Source organism: Halichoerus grypus, chromosome 5, assembly GCF_964656455.1.
Source record: "Halichoerus grypus chromosome 5, mHalGry1.hap1.1, whole genome shotgun sequence".
Lineage (NCBI taxonomy): Eukaryota > Metazoa > Chordata > Mammalia > Carnivora > Phocidae > Halichoerus > Halichoerus grypus.
Genome location: NC_135716.1, coordinates 140,050,625 through 140,066,731, shown reverse-complemented (window position 1 = coordinate 140,066,731; position 16,107 = coordinate 140,050,625).

The window sequence follows — 16,107 nt, the reverse complement described above, 5'->3', positions numbered from 1 at the left end:
TCTGCCTGCAGCGCCCCCTGCTTGTGCTCTCTCTCTCTCAAATAAATAAATAAATAAAATCTTTAAAAAAATAAAGTGAAATTATTATTCCCTTTTTACAGATGGTCCAGTAAGTTTAGAGCAGTGAAGTGTTTTGCCAGAGCTTACAAAGGCAGAACAAGTGACACAGTCAAAATAAGAACCCTAGTCTTTATTCATAAGACCTGTACTCATTATTTTCTAATATAACCTATGAGAAAATAGACTATAGTAACTATGGAACAGGTACTAATGAGTTGTTTTTCACTGGAGTCATTCAAAGAGAAATTAGAATAGGATTGCTGGAGAGGAAATATAAATGTCAGGTGGAATGCTGGATTAAAAAGGGCTTTCAGACTCTCCAACTCTGAGATTCTATGATTTTATGGGTCCTCCAAGGAAAACACAGGGTTAGGAATATAGATACATACTATTTAAAAAAGTGTTCTTATTTTCTGTTCTTTGCAGGTGATGGGTAGGTTCCATTTCATAAAAGATAAAACCATCCAGGATTACATGATATTCTAATTTACACACAACTTTCTAATGCATTGAATTTCAATTTTTTAATTCCAGAAAAACCGATCATTTTTCTACAGTAAGGCACAGTTAAAATGCCTCTCTTATTTATGTAAATGTGTGGTGAGTAGACCCTTTTGCCCTAGGATTATAGTGTAAAAAGCATTTAAACTACTTTTTGAAGTCTATCATACACACAGAAAAGTGCATCAATGAATTTGCATAAAGTTAACACATACAGTATAATCAACACATAAAACAGGAAATAAAATATTACCAGCAATCTGTCCTCTGCCACTTTCCAGACATTATCCCTTATCCAGGGGTAAATATTGCCCTGGTTTATAAAACTCTGGATTGTATGGGCGCCTGGGTGGCTCAGATGGTTAAGCGTCTGCCTTTGGCTCAGGTCATGATCTCAGGGTCCTGGGATCGAGTCCCGCATCGGGCTCCCTGCTCCTTGGGAGCCTGCTTCTCCCTCTGCTTCTCTCTCTCTGTGTCTAATGAATAAATAAATAAAATCTTAAAAAAAAAAAAAAAAAAAAAAAAACTCTGGATTGTCTAATGCGTTTTGAACCAAGCTGCACTCTCCCTGGCCTTACTCAGGAATCAGAATTCCAAGAAAGATTTAGATAGCTGTTTTTGGATCTAGTTTTGTTCTTACTTTTGATCATCTTACTAACTATATCATCTTCAGTGTCTGCCTCCTTGTCAGTTTTCACATAATTCCTTCCGACTCTGGATGTTCAGCTTGGCTCCTTCACTCCTCACTGGCAGGGCCTGAGAATATTAAACACCTTCACACACACACACACACACACACACACACACACACACAAAACAACAACAACAACAACATGGTGACTCCAATCTTGTGATTGGAGTAAAGGAGCACACCATACCCTTGGCATTTAACTCTCCTTATACCTGAGATGAGAATTTTAATCCTCCGGTTTCCTATATGCAAAGCACCTTACTAGGACATTTTACATTATTATTTCATTGAATCTTTCTAAGAGACTTGAGATGTAGGTGCTATTGTCTTAACTTTTCAGATTAGGAAACTGAAGTTTATCAATGTATAATTGCTTGTTCAAGTTCAAAATTCCAGTGAGTAGCAAAGCAAAAAATCAAACCCAGCTCTCCCTGAGAGCAGAATGAGTGCTGTTTTCCTGAACTGTAAGTCAGGATGGAGTTCCTCTTCCGTGTCACCTGTAAACACTCTTTCTCAGCTTCCAAAGCCTCCAAACTTCTTGCCAGCCTCCTTCCTCTCCAGCCTAACCCATCTGATTTAGTGTCCAGTTATCTGCAAAAATGCACTTTGGCTCCAGGCAAGCCTGACTTCACACTTTCCTTGACAAACCGTATTTATTTTCACCTTTGGACACACTCACTCCTTACCTCCTGCCTGGAGTGCCCTACCTACTTCTTCTAAACATCCTGTTCATCTTTCAAGGCTCAATTTAAGTCCTACTTGCTCTGTGACTTTCTATATTTTTGTATCATGCTCTATCCTACCATTTACTTTTGTATTTTTTTGCCAATTTCTCTGCCTGGAATATATACTGAAATTCTGCCCAAACATCAAGGGCCAGGCCAAAGAGCAATTGTTTCAGGACATGGGATTAAATCTTCCCTCATGGATTTTTGGGGTGGGTCATCAAGAAGATGTGAGTTCGGTTGAGCCTAGAGCTGGATCCAGGCAATTGGAGATTCTATATCTCCTCCCCTGTCCTTGGAATATACACCCTGATTGCCTTCCCTGTTCCCAGAAGCTGCCCCAAGAATACAACCTTAAAAGAAATGTGGTGTTGAGACTATCTGGATGGTATACATGACTGAAACTAGTTAAGGCCTCTATATATACTTTTTTTTTTTAAAAAGATTTTATTTATTTATTTGAGAGAGAGAATGAGAGAGAGAGAGAAAGCACATGAGAGGGGGGAGGGTCAGAGGGAGAAGCAGACTCCCTGCTGAGCAGGGAGCCCGATGTGGGACTCGATCCAGGGACTCCAGGATCATGACCTGAGCCGAAGGCAGTCGCCTAACCAACTGAGCCACCCAGGCGCCCCTCTATATATACTTTTAAGATTTGGCAGGTGGGTGTGGAAACCTAATCATCTTGTAGCCACCAAAGGCAATTCTGTTTTAGATACAACAGCAAAAGCACAATCCATGAAAGAAAAAGTTAAGTTGTACTTCATTAAAACTTAAAAACTGCACTGTGATAGATATTCTTAAGAGAATGGAAAGGCAAGCCACAGACTTGGAGAAAATATTTGCACAAAACATACCCAAATGTATATCCAAATATATCCAAATGTATCCAAAATATACAAAGAATTCATAAAACTTAACAATTCAGCCCAATTACAAAATGGGCAAAAGATCTGAATAGACACCTCACCAAAGGAGATATACAGATGGCAAATAAGCTTATGAAAAGATCCTTAACATTATACGTCACTAGGGAATTGCACATTTTTTTTTCTGAACGAGTTGGTTTTATTTTTTTTTATTATGTTCAGTTAGCCACTGTGTAGTACATCAGGGAATTACACATTTAAACAATAAGATATCGGGGCACCTGAGTGGTTCAGTCGGTTGGGCATCCAACTCTTGGTTTCGGCTCAGGTGGTGATCTCAGGGTTGTGGGATCAAGCCCTGCAGAGTCGGCTTGAGATTCTCTCTTTCTCCCTCTGCCCCTCCCCCCAAGCACACGCGCACACACACACACACACGCTCTCTCTCTCTCTCTCTAAAGTAAATAAATCTTTAAAAAAAACAAAAACAAAATAAGATACCACCACAAACCTACTGCAAAGCAAACAAAACAAAACAAACCCAAAAAACCAAAAAACAAACAAACAATAACAAAACAAACAAAAAAAACCCCACTAAGACAAAAAACTACAATACCAAATGGTGGGAAGGATGTGGAGCAACAGGAACACTCATTCATTGCTGGTGGTAGTACAAAATAGCACAGCCACTGTGGAAAACAATTTGGCAGTTTCTTACAAAGCTAAAGATAGTCTTACCATACGATCCAGCAGTTATACTCCTAGGTATCTGTCCATATGAGCTGAAAACTTATGTGCACACAAAAGCCTGTCCACACATGTTTATAGCATCCTTATCATAATTGCCAAACACAAAAAGCAACTAAAATGTCTTTCAAAGGTGAATGATAAGCAAATTGTGATACATGGATACAATGAAGGATTATTCAGCAATAAAAAGAAATTAGCCAATCAAGCCAAAGAAGACATGGAAGAAACTTAAATTTGCTTGGTGAAAGAAGCCAGTCTGAAAGGCTAGATACTGCATGACATTCTGGAAAAGGCAAAAGTATGGAGACAGTAACAAGATCAAAGTTTCCCAGGAGTTTGTGGGGATAGAAGTGGGAAATGAACAGGTGGAGCACAGGGGATTTAGGACAGTGAAATTATTCTGTATGATATTGTCATGGTGGATACATGATATTGTGTATTTGTCAAAACCCATAGAACTATACAACACAAAGAGTAAACCCTTATGTAAACTTTGGACTTCAGCTAATAATAATGTATCAATACTGGTTCATCAATTATAACAAATGAACCACACTAATTCAAGATGTGAAGATTTTAGTAATAGGGGACACTGAGTGAGGGAGAGAAGGGATATATGGAAACTGTAGTATCTGCTCAGTTTTCTGTAAACTTAAAACTGCTCTAAGAAAACAGTCTTTTCAAAATACAGACCTTTTCATTGTGTCAGTGCTAAATTTTCTAAATGTGATAATTTATTATGATTATGTGGGAACATCTTTCTTTTTAGTACATACATGCCAAAGTGTTTAGGGTTTCAATATTATGATGCCTGTAATTAACTCTCAAAAGGTTCAGAGGAACAGAAATGGTGGGAGGGAGAGGGGGTGTGGAGGGGGGAGAGGGAGAGGTGGAGCAAGGGAGAAAACAGGAACACAAATGCAGTAAGAAGTGAAAAACTAGCGAAGATTCTAAGGGAGTATTATGAACGATTCTTCTGTAAGATTGAAATTTTTTGGAGAGAAAAGATAAAAGGAGACTATAATGTAAAGAAAAGAGAATTAGGTTGATAGGTTAAGGACTCTAGGGTTTTCAGGAAACCCTTTAGCTTTTCTGAACTGTACTTTCTTTAGTACTAAAATGGAGACCAGCAATTCTTAATTATCTTCCTTGAAATTGTGGGGCAACTCCAGTGAGATAAAGAGGGTGAAGATGATCTGTGAAGTATCTTTATTATTTTATCTTACATCCCTACATTCTTTAGAAAGTTTCTCTCTCTTTAGCATTTACTTTCTGCATCACTTAGTTGACATTCTCTATATACTAAAATTATGCAATTTGAAACTTTCATAAATTCAAATACTGCTATGCTCCAGAACAATCGTACCAATTCATCCCATCACACAAACACACGTGCATGCACATGTGAATGGTATTATTGATTGCATGCACTTTTAGGTTGTTGCCTACCTTTGCTTTATTATTTTAGGGTTCTTTGCTTTGTTCCATTTAGTTCTGAAATGACTTACAAATATTATTAATCCACTGTATCTGATAAATACAGAAAAATTGGGGGGGAGGATGGAAGTGCTAATATGATAAATATATTATTTCAGTAGCTATTGGAGATAAAAACTGAAATGATAAAAAACTATGTGTATTGCATATATAAATAGAATAAAATATTTGATTCTTAAGAGTAAAGAAACAATCATGGAAGCAAAAAACAAAAACAAAAACAAAAACCCAAAAATCAATTCTAGAAAACTAACAAAGGGACAGGATTGGAGAACTAATAGAAGATTCAGAGAGGAGGCTTCAAAACAGGACAAGATCTGGGAGTCGATTAAAGCCTCTAGGGGAAGAAAATATGTCCCTTCTTCCCTTTCAGGTTCTTTGACTGGCCTCGTAATTAAATTGACAGAAGACAGATTAACGGGAGAAAAGCAAATTTAATTTTGTACACAGGAGAACCCCAAAGATACGAAGCTCAAAGAAGTGACCAAAGCAGGCAGCTTTTATACCTTTTAGACAAAGAAACAATAATTTGTGAAGAATTGACAAAGCAAAAGTGTTTGTGTTTGGGATAGCAAATTAATGAAGAGGTTATAAAGTTTATTTATACAGACTTCTTGGTCCTGAATTTCCTATAGCTGGCACTAAGAATGCCTTCCACCCTCCAGGTGCAGGGAGGGTACCCTTCACATGGGAAATTTATTTCCTGCTTTCAGGAGGCCAAAGGAGAGTCAGAGTGTCCTTCTTGCACTGGCTGTTTCTTGAGTAATTTTAATTCAAAATAATCAATATAACAAAGTGACCCACTTTAGGGCAGCCCATCCTGAACCCCATTAAGACATCTCTAGGCATCTAGGGTGCAGGAATCCTTCCACCATCCCATTTAGTGCTACTACTGGAAAGAATGAGCTCTACCTCCTTTCCCCCTAATCTTTCAGTGTTTCAAAATTGGAGAGTCCTGCTGGCCTGGCTTAGATCCTGAGCTTGCTCCTTGGCTAGGAGATCACGTGCCTTGACTTATAATCCTATTATGATGCCGCATAGTAGGGAAGCTGTAATTTCCCGAAAGAAAATCAGGTGCTATTAAGATATAAGTGATAATGGATGCTAAAAGGTCCAAAGATATATGTGTATATGTGTTATCTATATAAGAGATATATATATAATATGATTTACATATACATATACACATATATACATATATATACACATTACTATATGTGTAGTATATATAAAAGGTATATAAATATACACACATATTCACATTGACATACACATGTATCTATACATACATATTACTGTACACACATTGCATCATGCAACATGACAAATGTTTACAGGTGATAAGAATCAATAAGAGATGGCAAAATGGGATGGATAAAATAGAAAAACAAGGACACAGGTGGGTGAGGTTAGAGGATTGGTATCAGTGTCTGATGCCAATTTTACCCTAATGTTGGTCTAGAAAAGGTTAGGAGTTACATTCAAAGGTTGTTAAAGTAAAATACAAAATGGAGCCCAAACTTGAAAACTCCCTGAGCAGACAATACCATTCAAGCCATGTGAGCAACACAAAATCTAGCTTATTTCATGAACGTAAGCAAAAGTTTACCTGGATTATTCTTTGTAAATGCCTCTGATACTCCTAAAAGAAACTTAAGTCATCTTCCTGAAATGCTATAAGATAAACTCTTTTACCAATCCCTGCTGTCTGGAAACCCCCACTGCAATACCCGATCATTTGTAACGGTTAAACAGCCTCCTCATTTTGACTTTATAAGCCATTCTCAAAAGACATGTCTCTGAGCTTCACATCAGCTTTGGGTTGCAAAGCTCCCCGTCTGTGAACTGTTATTATGTGCACAATGAACTCTTAATACTAATTTGCTGATCTGGTTTAATTTGTACGCTTTCTGGAAGATCAATAAGGTGAAGTCTGACAAGATGGCTGCTGATGAAACTTGTTACAAACCACAGACAGTGATCAGGTACTAGACCCTTAACCCTGCTCTAGACTGCTGAGCATGGTGAGGTGATGCGTGTGAGCACTGCAGGTGCTGAGGAATTTTATTCATTTATAGCTCAACAACCATTTACTGAACATTTATCATGGGTCAGTATCTATTCTGGGCACTGGAGATACAATGGGGAAGAAGATAGACAGGGAAGAAGATAGACAAGACCCCAGCCCACATGGATGTTATGTTCTGGTTGAAGGCAGCTGATAATAAGCCAATAAAAAAAAAAATCAGATAGCCTGAAGCACTATTCAGAAAAAATAAGATACAATGGTGCCGAAGAACAGGACTAGTGGTTCCCTGAGGCTTGGTGGTCTAGGAAGATCTCCCTGAGCAGGGAGCTTATATCTGAGTGATAAGAAGGAGCCCAAAACGCTAGTGTTGTTGAGGACAGGAGCAGAATCCATGTAGAAGGATTAATGACTCTATGATGGGAAGAATCTTGGTATATTTGTGTGTCCAGAGCAGAGTGAAGAGGCTGAAGAAGAAAGAGGGGGTAGGGAAGGGAGGAGGAGGGAGATTATGTCAGGCAAGGAATTTGTCAGTCAGGGTAAGAGGTTTGGATTTTATGTTAGTTTTGATTAGAAGCCATTGGAGTTTTTTTTTCCTAAAGATTTTATTTATTTGAGAGAGAGAGAGACAGAGAGAGCACAAGCGGAGGGAGAGGCAGAGGCAGAGGGAGAAGGAGAAGCAGACTCACTGTGGAGCTGGAAGCCCGACATAGGGCTTGATCCCAGGACCGCAGGATCATGACTTGAGCTGAAGGCAGATGCTTAACCATTTGAGCCACCAAGGCGCCCTGCATTGGAGTTTTTTAATCAAAAAGTGACGTGATGGGGGGCGGAGCAAGATGGCAGAGGAGTAGGAGACCTGGATTTTGTCTGGTCCCAGGAATTCAGCTGGATAGGGATCAAACCATTCTGAACACCTACGAACTCAACAGGAGATCGAAGAAAAGAATAGCAACAACTCTCTGAACAGAAAAGCGACCACTTTCTGGAAGGTAGGACGTGCGGAGAGGTGAATCTGAGGCAATATTCGGGAGGATAGACGGTGGGGGAGGGGCCTCCGTCAGCCGCTTCTGGCAAGTGATAGAGCCACGGAGCACAAAATCGGAACTTTTAGAAGTCTGCTCCGCTGAGGGACGTCGCTCCAGTGGCTAAGCAGGGGGTGGAACCCTTGCGGGACAGTGTGGTCTCAGGACCCTTGGGGTCACAGAAAGACCAGGGGCGCCTGAGTGTGGCAGAGCACCCAGGTATCGGAGCGGGGAAGCCGCTGCAGAGATGGAGCCGAGGCGCGGGCTCTCGGCTCGGGGTTGCCATAAACCGTGATCCGCGGCACAGTCGGGTCACTGCTCCTCCAGCAGGGACCCAACAAGTGGCAGATCCGGGGAGACTCCCCTTCCTCCCCCGGGAGGAGTGGTGCGGGAGCGCACCGCAGGGATCTGCTGGGTTTGGAGACTCCACACGGGGTAGGGTGCCAGAGACAGAAACACTCGGTCACAGGCTGGGTAAGCACGGAGTGCGGCTGGAGACCAGGGAGACGGGAGTGACTGACTGCTTTTCTCTGGGGGCGCACTGAGGAGCGGGGCCCCGAGTTCTCGGCTCCTCCGGGGCGGAGATTGGGAGGCCGCCATTTTCACTCTCGGCCTCCAAGGCCCTACGGAAAGCTTGCAGGGAACAAAAGCTCCCGAGAGCAAACCCGAGCAGATGACTTAGCCTGGACCGGGCAAGGGCGGGGCAATTCCACCTCCGGCAAAGACATTTGGGAACCACGGCAAACAGGCCCCTCCCCCAGAAGATCAGCGAGAACAGCCAGCCAAGACCAAGCTTACCGATCAATGAGAATGGCAGAACTCCAGCCCTAGGGGAATACAGCACATAGAATTCATGGCTTTTTTACCATGATTCTTTAGTCTTTCAAATTTAATTTTTTTTAACTTTCTTTTTTTTTTTTGCATTTTTCTTTTTCCGTTTTTTCAACCAACATCTTATTAATCCCTTTTTTAAAAAACATTTTTATTTTTCATTTTTAGTCATATTCTATCCCTTCATAGTAGTTACCCTTATTTTTGTCATATATATATAAGTTGTTCTCTCTTTAAAATTTTGAGATACAGTTTCTTCTAACATATCAAAATATACCCTAGATCTGTAGTGTATGGCTTTCTTCTAGTCTCCTACCTGGTCACATCCTCTCCCTTTTTTTTTTAAATCCTCTTCTTTCTTTTTTCAATCAACTTCTTATCAATTCCTTTTATAAAATCTTTTATAATTTTCATCTTTACAGTCATATTCCATCCCTTCATCGTATTAACCCTTATTTTTGTACATATATAAGTTTTTCTTTCTTTAAAATTTTGGGAGGCACTTTCTTCTAACAGACCAAAATACACCCAAAATCTAGTGTGTGGCATTGATCTATGCACCAGCCTGATCATATTTGATCATATTCTGTTTTTTTTGTTTTCTTCTGTTTTTGTTTTTACCTTTTTCTTTTTCTTTTTTCTTTCTTTCCCTTTCTTTTCCCCCGGTTTCAGGTCTTTTCTGATTTGTTTAGAGTATATTTTCTGGGGACATTGTTACCCTGTTAGCATTTTGTTCTCTCATTCATCTATTCTCTTCTGGACATAATGACAAGATGGAAAAAATCACCTTAACAAAAAGAACAAGAGGCAGTACCAACTGCCAGGGACCTACTCAATACGGACATTAGTACGATGTCAGAACTAGAGTTCAGAACGATGATTTTAAAGATACTAGCTGGGCTTGAAAAAAGCATGGAAGTTATTAGAGAAACCCTTTCTGGAGAAATAAAAGAACTAAAATTTAACCAAGTCAAAATCAAAAAGGCTATTAATGAGGTGCAATAAAAAGTGGGGCCTCTAACTGCTAGGATAAATGAGGCAGAAGAGAGAATTAGCAATGTAGAAGACCAAATGATGGAAAATAAAGAAGCTGAGAAAAAGAGAGATAAACAACTACTGGATCACGAGGGTAGAATTTAGAGATAAGTGATACCGTAAGACGAAACAACATTAGAATAATTGGGATCCCAGAAGAAGAAGAAAGAGAGAGAGGGGCAGAAGGTATATTGGAGCAAATTGTAGCAGAGAACTTCCCTAATTTGGGGAAGGAAACAGGCAGCACAGAGAACCCCTCTCAAAATCAATAAAAATAGCTCAGCACCCCGACATATAATAGTAAAACTTGTGAGTCTCAGAGACAAAGAGAAAATCCTGAAAGCAGCTCAGGAGAAGAGATCTGTAACCTACAATGGTAGAAACATTAGATTGGCAACAGACCTATCCACAGAGACCTGGCAACCCAGAAAGGACTGGCATGATATATTCAGAGCACTAAATGAGAAAAATATGCAGCCAAGAATCCTATATCCAGCTAGGCTGTCATTGAAAATAGAAGGAGAGATAAAAAGCTTCCAGGACAAACAAAACTAAAGGAATTTGCAAACACGAAACCAGCCCTACAAGAAATATTGAAAGGGGTCCTCTAAGCAAAGAGAGAGCCTAAAAGCAACATAGACCAGAAAGGAACACAAACAATATACGGTAATAGTCACCTTACAGGCAATACAATGGCACTAAATTCATATCTTTCAATAGTTACCCTGAATGTAAATGGGCTAAATGCCCCAATCAAAAGACACAGGGTATCAGATTGGATTAAAAAACAAGACCCATCGATATGCTGTCTGCAAGAGACTCATTTTAGACCCAAAGACACCCCCAGATTGAAAGTGAGGGGGTGGAAAACCATTTACCATGTTAATGGAGACCAAAAGAAAGCTGGGTTGGCAATCCTTATATCAGGCAAATTAGATTTTAAACCAAAGACTGTAATAAGAGATGCGGAAGGACACTATATCCTACTTAAAGGGTCTATCCAACAAGAAGATCTAACAATTGTAAATATCTATGCCCCTAACATGGGAGCAGCCAATTATATAAGCCAATTAATAACAAAAGCAAAGAAACACATCGACAACAATACAATAATAGTGGGGGACTTTAACACCCCCTCACTGAAATGGACAGATCATTTAAGCAAAAGATCAACAAGGAAATAAAGACTTTAAATGACACACTGGACCAAATGGACTCACAGATATATTCAGAACATTCCATCCCAAAGCAACAGAATACACATTCTTCTCTAGTGCCCATGGAACATTCTCCAGAACAGATCACATCCTAGGTCACAAATCAGGTCTCAACCGGTACCAAAAGATTGGGATCATTCCTTGCATATTTTCAGACCACAATGCTTTGAAACTAGAACTCAATCACAAGAGGAAAGTCAGAAAGAACTCAAATACATGGAGGCTAAAGAGCATCCTACTAAAGAATGAATGGGTCAACTAGGAAATTAAAGAAGAATTAAAAAAATTCATGGAAACCAATGAAAATGAAAACACAACTGTTCAAAATCTTTGGGATACAGCAAAGGCAGTCCTAAGAGGAAAATATATAGCAATACAAGCCTTTCTCAAGAAACAAGAAAGGTCTCAAATACACAACCTAACCGTACACCTAAAGGAGCTGGAAAGAAAACAGCAAATAAAGCCTAAACCCAGCAGGAGAAGAGAAATAATAAAGATCAGAGCAGAAATCAATGAAATAGAGACCAAAAGAACAGTAGAACAGATCAACGAAACAAGGAGCTCGTTCTTTGAAAGAATTAACAAGATTGATAAACCCCTGGCCAGACTTATCAAAAAGAAAAGAGAAATGACCCAAATCAACAAAATCATGAATGAAAGAGGAGAGATCACAACCAACACCAAAGAAATACAAACAATTATAAGAACATATTATGAGCAACTCTATGCCAGCAAATTAGATAACCTGGAAGAAATGGATGCATTCCTAGAGATGTATCAACTACCAAAATTGAATGAGGAAGAAATAGAAAACCTGAACAGACCTATAACCACTAAGGAAATTGAAGCAGTCATCAAAAACCTCCCAACAAACAAAAGCCCAGGGCCAGATGGCTTCCCAGGGGAATTCTACCAAGCATTTAAAGAAGAAGTAAGACCTATTCTTCTGAAACTGTTCCAAAAAATAGAAATGGAAGGAAAACTTCCAAACTCGTTTTATGAGGCCACCATCACCTTGATCCCCAGACCAGACAAAGGCCCCATCAAAAAGGAGAATTACAGACCAATATCCTTGATGAACATGGATGCAAAAATTCTCACCAAAACACTAGCCAATAGGATCCAACAGTACATCAAAAGGATTATTGACCACGACCAAGTGGGCTTTATCCCTGGGCTGCAAGGTTGGTTCAACATCCGCAAATCAATCAACGTTATACAATACATTAACAAAAGAAAGAACAAGAATCATATGATCCTCTCAATAGATGCAGAAAAAGCGTTTGACAAAGTACAGCATCGTTTCTTGATCAAAACTCTCCAGAGTATAGGCATAGACGGTACATACCTCAATATTATAAAAGCCATCTATGAAAAACCCACAGCGAATATCATTCTCAATGGGGAAAAACTGAGAGCTTTCCCCCTAAGGTCAGGAACACAGCAGGGATGTCCACTATCACCACTGCTATTCAACATAATATTAGAAGTCCTAGCCACAGGAATCAGACAACAAAAAGAAATAAAAGGCATCCAAATCAGCAAAGAAGAAGTCAAACTCTCACTCTTTGCAGATGATATGATACTTTATGTGGAAAACCCAAAAGACTCCACCCCAAAACTGCTAGAACTCATACAGGAATTCAGTAAAGTGGCAGGATATAAAATCAATGCACAGAAGTCAGTGGCATTCCTATACACCAACAACAAGACAGAAGAAAGAGAAATTAAGGAGTCGATCCCATTTACAATTGCACCCAAAACCATAAGATACCTAGGAATAAATCTAACCAAAGAGGCAAAGAATCTGTACTCAGAAAACTATAAAATACTCATGAAAGAAATTGAGGAAGACACAAAGAAATGGAAAAACGTTCCATGCTCATGGATTGGAAGAACAAATATTGTGAAGATGTCCATGCTACCTAGAGCAATCTACACATTCAGTGCAATCCCCATCAAAATACCATCCACTTTTTTTCAAAGAAATGGAACAAATAATCCTAAAATTTGTATGGAACCAGAAAAGACCTCGAATAGCCAGAGGAATGTTGAAAAAGAAAAGCAAAGCTGGCAGCAGCACAATTCTGGACTTCAAGCTCTATTACAAAGCTGTCATCATCAAGATAGTATGGTACTGGCACAAAAACAGACACATAGATCAATGGAACAGAATAGAGAGCCCGGAAATGGACCCTCAACCCTATGGTCAACTAATCTTCAACAAAGCAGGAAAGAATGTCCAATGGAAAAAAGACAGTTTTTTCAACAAATGGTGTTGTGAAAATTGGACAGCCACATGCAGAAGAATGAAACTGGACCATTTCCTTACACCACACACAAAAATAGACTCAAAATGGTTGAAAGACCTAAATGCGAGACAGGAGTCCATCAACATCCTAAAGGAGAACACAGGCAGCAACCTCTTCGACCTCAGCCGCAGCAAATTCTTCCTAGAAACATCACCAAAGGCAAGGGAAGCAAGGGCAAAAATGAACTATTGGGACCTCATCAAGATAAGCTTTTGCACAGCAAAAGAAACAGTCAACAAAACCAAAAGACAACCGACAGAATGGGAGAAGATATTTGCAAATGACATATCAGATAAACGGCTAGTATCCAAAATCTATAAAGAACTTATTAAACTCAACACCCAAAGAACAAACGATCCAATCAAGAAATGGGCAGAAGACATGAACAGACATTTTTCCAAAGAAGACATCCAAACGGCCAACAGACACATGAAAAAGTGCTCAACATCGCTCAGCATCAGGGAAATCCAAATCAAAACCTCAATGAGATACCACCTCACACCAGTCAGAATGGCTAAAATTAACAAGTCAGGAAATGACAGATGTTGGCAGGGATGTGGAGAAAGGAGAACCCTCCTACACTGTTGGTGGGAATGCAAGCTGGTGCAACCACTCTGGAAAACAGTATGGAGGTTCTTCAAAAAGTTGAAAATAGAGCTACCAAAAGATCCAGCAATTGCACTACTGGGTATTTACCCCAAAGATACAAATGTAGGGATCTGAAGGGGTACATGCACCCCGATGTCTATAGCAGCAATGTCCACAATAGCCAAACTGTGGAAAGAGCCAAGATGTCCATCGACAGAAGAATGGATAAAGAAGATGTGGTATATATATATATATATATATATATATATATATATATATATATAGTGGAATATTATGCAGCCATCAAAAAGAATGAAATCTTGCCATTTGCAACGACATGGCTAGAACTGGAGGGTATTATGCTGAGCCAAATAAGTCAATCAGAGAAAGACATGTATCATATGACCTCACTGATATGAGGAATTTTTAATCTCAGGAAACAAACTGAGGGTTGCTGGAGTGGTGGGGGGTGGGAGGGATGGGGTGGCTGGGTGATAGACATTGGGGAGGGTATGTGCTATGGTGAGCGCTGTGAAGTGTGCAAGACTGTTGAATCACAGATCTGTACCTCTGAAGCAAATAATACATTATATGTTAAAAAAAGAAGAAGAAGAAGATAGCAGGAGGGGAAGAATGAAGGGGGGTAAATAGGAGGGGGAGATGAACCATGAGAGACTATGGACTCTGAAAAACAAACTGAGGGTTCTAGAGGGGAGGGGGGTGGGAGGATGGGTTAGCCTGGTGATGGGTATTAAAGAGGGCACGTTCTGCATGGAGCACTGGGTGTTATATGCAAACAATGAATCATGGAACACTACATCAAAAACTAATGATGTAATGTATGGTAATTAACATAACATAAAAAAAAAAAAGTGACGTGATCTGATTTTTTTTTCCTGTTAAATGACCCTATATTCCTTGAAGAAAATGGGTTGTAAGTGTAAGAGAGAAGGGAGACTGGTTAGGAAATCATTGTAGTAAGCAAACTGGTGGATAATGGCTTAGCATGGAGTTGGGATGAAGAGAAGCACTTAGGATCCAGAGTATATTTTCTGGAAGTAGAGTTGATAAGATGAGCTTGGTGATGGAAAAAGAGTAATCCAAAATAATGATGACGATATTTTGGTATTTTACTCAGTCCACATGACCACACTGTGAAGTACATGCTGTTATGAACCCCATTTTACAAATGAAGAGATGGAGACACAGAAAGGTAAAGTATCTAATTTTTAACAATTAATAAAACTAGCTTAATGTTTTGATTGTAGGTAGTGGTATTATTTGTTAAGATGGGGAAAACTCAAGGAAGAACAGGTTTATAAAGAATTCCCTTTTGGTCATGTTAAATTTGATGTATTCATTGACTACCCAAGTAGACATGTCAAATAGACAGTTGAATGTTCAGGTCTGGTGTTCTGTGAAGAAGTGTATTTAAATTGTGGGATTGGATGATATCACTGAGGAAGAATATGTCTGGAGGAATTAAGAGGTCCCAAGAGACAGTCTTGGGGATGCCAATGCTTAGGAGTGGAAGAGAGAAGGAACAAACCAGTGTCCCAGAGTAAAGACCATCCAAGTGGAGAAACAGAGAAAGGCTTTCATAATTGCTAGCACGAGGGAAAGTCTGAAAGTGCAAATGGTGGTTAACAGATATTTTACCAGCCCATAGCCTGGTCATGAGAAAATAGGCATGGAGGAAGAGGGATATGAGATTGGGGCAACACAGAGGGGAGCCAGTAATTCTTAGAAGTAGGGTAAACAAATCTGGGAAAGTACATGCAGAAGTTGAAGTTTGGTAAGTAGCCAGACAGTGTGTCAGCAAGTCTGGACTTCATTCCATGATTTCAGGTTTAGCATGAGAAGTTTGTAGGCTTCTGCCAAGGTGTGGCGGCAGAGATCCTAAACCTACACAAGAGGTGGGAGGAGAAAGAGGAGACTGGCCTCAAGAGGACCTGAGAGGAAAGATTTTCCATAAGGAAGGAATTG